Source organism: Myotis davidii, unplaced genomic scaffold (genome assembly GCF_000327345.1).
Source record: "Myotis davidii unplaced genomic scaffold, ASM32734v1 scaffold2261, whole genome shotgun sequence".
Taxonomy (NCBI): Eukaryota; Metazoa; Chordata; class Mammalia; order Chiroptera; family Vespertilionidae; genus Myotis; species Myotis davidii.
The window spans coordinates 202,288-207,361 of NW_006290854.1; the positions used below are offsets into that span (position 1 = coordinate 202,288).

The window sequence follows — 5,074 nt, forward strand, 5'->3', positions numbered from 1 at the left end:
TTTATAGAGAGAGTAGAAGGAGAGAGGAGCGGAGGGAGAATGGAGGGAGGGAGGGAGAGAGAGAAGGAGGCGGGCAGGGAGAAAGGGAGAGAGAGGTTTGTTCCTCCACCTATTCATACACTCATTGGTTGACTGGTTGACTCCTATATTTGCCCTGACTGAGGATTGAACCGAAAACCCTGGGAAGTCAAAGATGATGGTCCAACCAGCAGCTCACTGGGCAGGGCCAGGCTCTAGTTCTTATAACTGCTTTCCCCCCAACCCCAAATGCTTTAGATTCTGTCTTTAAAACTACACAGCACACACAGTTCTCTGAAGTATCCAGTTTCTGATGACTGCTGCCCTTTGACCAGCTTACAAATTCCACAATGCCAACTGCTTTACCGCTATCTTGAATGTTACAGATTTTTTGAGTTGATTAGATATCTAGACTTACTCATATCTTCTTGTAAGCAGATCTCTTCACTGAGTGCAAGTGCTTTTGATTCTTATCTTGCCTACTGTGCTGTGATTCATTTGACACCTTCAGCTTCCTCTAGCTCCCAGTTTCTCCTTCACGTGTTTGTGATTCCAATTTGCAATTCCTGCCAATTCACTCCATCCTCTTGCATTTAACAAGACCTCCACTTAAAGAGCCATGCTCTGAGACAAGTGTTTCATTTGCATTTTATGCTGAACCTATTTTGAATAGAAATTTGAAATATGTAGCAGTGATAGTACAGGGAAACTTGCATTCAATTTGTGATAGATTAAAGGAAAGGAAGTTATGTTGTATCTTGTTTTTTTTGAAATCCATAGTACAATTAATCTTTTCTAACTCCGGGTACCAGAATCACTGCATTCCTCCTTCAGTACTTGGATATATTTAACCATGATATATTGCTGTGAACATGATTCTAAGTCCCTTTTGCTGAGAACATGGTTCTGAGTCTTTTCATGGCAGCCTGTGATTATATTAATCACAGAGAGTATGCTTTAATATTGTTTGGGATTTTAAACTCACGTTCCTGTCCCTATGGACAGGGTGGGCCATTAGTTGAGTCAAGATGACTCATTATTTGTCATCTAAAGCACTGGTTAGTGGAGGATAGTGACCTTTGATTGATTTTTTTCTGAGATTCACTCTTAATCTTGTTCCTTTGATCTTCTCTCATTCCCATCTTACGATGACAAAGTAATCGACAAGACCTCTTCTTTCTGAGATGCCAAATTGAACTTAGCTTTGTCCTGGATGACTCCTCCAGAGAACTCTCAGAGCCAACAACTGAGTGTTTGACAAAGGAATAAAAATGCACAAAGACAATTGTTTAAAGGGACGTGGAGAAATGGAAGCTTACGTTTCCATTTAAAAATCTTTTTAGTTCTAAAAGTTTTATTTAGTATGGGCTTGTCACTTTCTATTCCTGAGGATTTATTCTGGCATTGATCATATCAGAACACCTCTCAACTTTGGGTGTGTTTATATGATCACCATGCTGCACTTTAATATCATGATAGCTCTTTTTTCCTTGGGAGGAGAAAATATAAATTAAAGAGTGTCTAACATCAAGTAGTTTACTTCCAGGGGTTTACTTTGCCCTAGTACCCAGTGTGCTGATTCTGCTGGAGGTTCCTGCTGTATGACCAGCTGAAATTCAGGCATTTCCTCATTTCTCCAGTTCAGTGTACAGTACATAGAAAAATGGTAAAAATAAAACTAGTGCCCAAGATACTTTTTTTTTTGCTCTTTCAATACTCTTCTTTCTAATTATAGCTACTTCTAAACTTCTTACTTCCCATGAATGTCTACTGAGTCCAACCACCATGATATCAGCTAGTGCCTATTCTACACCTTCTTGACAAACTGAGTGTTCATATACCACCTGAGATTAGTGTGGAAAGAATTTTATATGTTTCACATTTATACTGTGTTTGAATCATCTTTTAACTTATCATTCTCCCTAAAGGGACTATAAACTGCAGGATAACAGGACTGAGTAGAAATCAGCTTTGTATATCTGCTTCTTTATAATAGAATAAAGTATTGTTCTCAAAATACCAATTCCCCATAGGAGTTTTACCCATGCTCACCCTTACACCCTTGCCATGATCTCCCCTGTCCTATGACTTGGTGCTTATTTACCTACTAGAGGCCTGGTGCAGGAAATCGTGTGGGGGGGGGAGGGGTCCACCCTCAGCCCGGTCTGCACCCTCTTGCAATCCCGGACCGCTGGCTCCTAACCAATCACCTGCCTGCCTGAGCGCCCCTTACTGCTCACCTGCCTGCCAGATTTCACCCCTAAAACTCAAGCTTCTTCTTTTTTTATTTGAAATATTTACATTTCTTCTTTATTTTTTATTTTAAAAGTGAAGCTTCTAGAGAACATGAGGTGTTTAACATTATTCCTACAGAGAGCTAAGCATGGTAAACACAGCAAATGCTTAATACTTATGGGCTTCTATACAAACACTTTCCAACCAGGAATGTTGAATAGGCAGTCTCCAAAAACTTGAACTGGAAAACCTGAAAGTAGAGTGCTCAGATTTCAGGCATCAGGTGCTATTAGCAGGATTTCTATCCCAATTAAACTCTAATTCTTAGTTCTCAACAGTCTGGAAAAACTGTCCTTTACTGTCTCCAAAGTTTCTTATTCGTTACTATCCCATTTTCCTTTTTTATTTTATATCCACATCAGTATTAACATACCATACAAAACCCACCTGCCAGCCTAGCTGGGCAGGCAGGAGGGAAGTCCATGGCAGCGTAGAAAACCGGGGTTCTTGTCCCAAAAGAGGAGAAAATGGGTTTACAATCAAGGAAACAAAATCAGAGCCAAACATGATCAATAAGCCTTGAAACTGCATCGAGCGGAGGTGATGTGGGAGGAGTGTATCTCAGCTGGCCCAGCAGTACCTGCAGCAGCCTCGGTTCCTGGGTAGCCTGGGGTCAGATAGGGCCCAGCTCTTGAGGTTATTTTTAATCATTTTGCTTTTGGGGGAGGAGGGCGTCTGAGCAGCAGCTCCATGTGGGGGTAACCAGTGCGGGTTTCACTTCAGGGTTTGGAGGGGAAGTTGGGTCTGTGGGGTGGGACAGCCTGGCCCCAAATGTCACAGCTGAGGTTGTTGGAAGCGGTCCAGTGAAGTTCCTTCCTGCCTTCTTCCTGCCCGGACCCCAGGTCTATGGCTTAAAAATCAGGGCACCAGCCTGGGGCTGAGCACCCCAGGGGCCTTTGTAAACATGGCAGGGACAGGCAGGGGGAGCTTGGGGGAACTGTAGGAACTGGTGGGGGCAGCCAGAGCCAGGGGAGGGCAGTGCCCATGGGGAAAGGGGCATGGGGTGGAGGAGGTATGCTCCTCTAACAGAGACTTAGAGGTACAGAGACTGAGAGACAGAGAGGACAGAAATGGGAATAGAAAGTGCCAGTGTGACAATAAGTGCATCGTTGTGTTGCACGAGGGAGGTGGGCTGGTCATGCAGCACCCGCTCCTTCAGAGACCCGTACAGATTGTAGGGCTCCGCAAAACCGAAGCCAGTGGCCGTGCGGTGGATGACACAGTGCTGGGTATCGCCGTCCACCACCACAGAGCAGCATAGCAGCCCCGCTGGCTGCTCTCACGGATGAGGAAGGTCCCTTCCCGCCTGCCGTTCAGCATTCCCTCGGCCTGGCCTGCGTGCGGTGGATCTTGCCCACATACCAGGTTCTTCCTCAAGGTGGGGGAGGTCATCCTCAGCCTCCATCAGTGCGTACTGGTCGTCAGTCTCATTTGTGATTCCCACCCACTCATTGATTTTCTTCTGCCGGGAGCCTGTCTCGGATCTTGCGCAGCTGCATGAGGTCTGGCTCCAGGCTGTTCACGTGCCCATCGATCTCCCGGTTGTCCAAGGCCCGTGTCCGCAGCGCCTGTTCCAGCTTCACGCGGATGATGCAGACTGGAGCCGCTCTGAGGTCAGCAGGACCCTCTGCATCTCTTTGTCATGGCCCTCACGCCGGAAGCGCTCCAGATACTCCTGGCTGCACTTCTCTGGAGTCTGGCCCGGCTCTCGGAAGATCTTGATGGTTTCACTGAAGGCTTCGATGGCGGTGGCTTCATCGGCAGTTCCTGGGAGGTGTGTGTACTCCTCCTAGAGCTGGTCCTACTGGCGGCTCCTGTCCTCCGCTTCAAACCAAGGTACAAACGAAACCTTTAATTCTGATCTTCCTCGCTGGAGGGAAGAGCAAACCTCAATAGAAATAATTTCCTGCCAGAAGTCACATTCAAATACTGTGGGACTGAGGACTACAGGGCTGATTATGTACATGCGCAATAGCAGGCTCTTGTTATAGCCAAAGGCCCCCAGGCATCCTCCACAATCCCACAATCCTCTAGGCGCCCAGGCATCCTCCACAATCCCACAATCCTCTAGGCGCCCAGGCATCCTCCACAATCCCACAATCCTCTCGGCGCCAAGCCCACAATCCTCTAGGCGCCCAGGCATTCTCCACAATCCCACAATCCTCTGGCCACACACTTCTGGTTTTTCTAGTTCCTCCTTAAGTGGTGTTTCCTTCCCTCAAATGTCAAGTCCAGGGCCTCTAGTTGGAGAGGATTTTTCTGTTTTGGCGTTGATAGCTGTTTACTGTTTGGAGTCAGTGAAGTTTCGGGAGTCCTGCCGCTGCCATGCACATGTCCGTCCCAAGCGCACTCATGAGACAACCACCCATTCAGTCCCTGGCTGGCGCTGTCCTGGTTCGCAAGGAGAAAGGTACTGTGCTGAGCCTTTTCCAATGGCATCTTCCTCTTCCTACCCCAGCACACTCCAAACCTACTCTGGGCCGACCACCCCGACCCTGAAGACCCTTAAGACCTTCCCCTCTATTTCTTTGACTTTCCCCCATCAAACTCGTACCCTATCGCATTGCCTATGGGCGCTCCTTACTGCTCCCAGCGGGGCGGGGCCAGCCTGGGCCAGGGGCCCTGGTGTTCTGGTCTCTGGTCGTTCTGGTAGCTGGATAGATATAGATATAGATATAGATGATATAGATATAGATATAGATATCACTTGCTTTGACAAACGTAAAATTAATGGACATGATATCAGTAAACTCTTGGAATG

The 5,074-nt window shown here is 46.8% G+C and overlaps 1 pseudogene; it reads right to left on the reverse strand.

The window, feature by feature from the left end:
• Positions 1–3,346: 3,346 nt before the first annotated feature.
• LOC102770094 lies at positions 3,347–4,456 on the reverse strand (annotated as a pseudogene).
• Between the last annotated feature and the right edge of the window lie 618 nt (positions 4,457–5,074).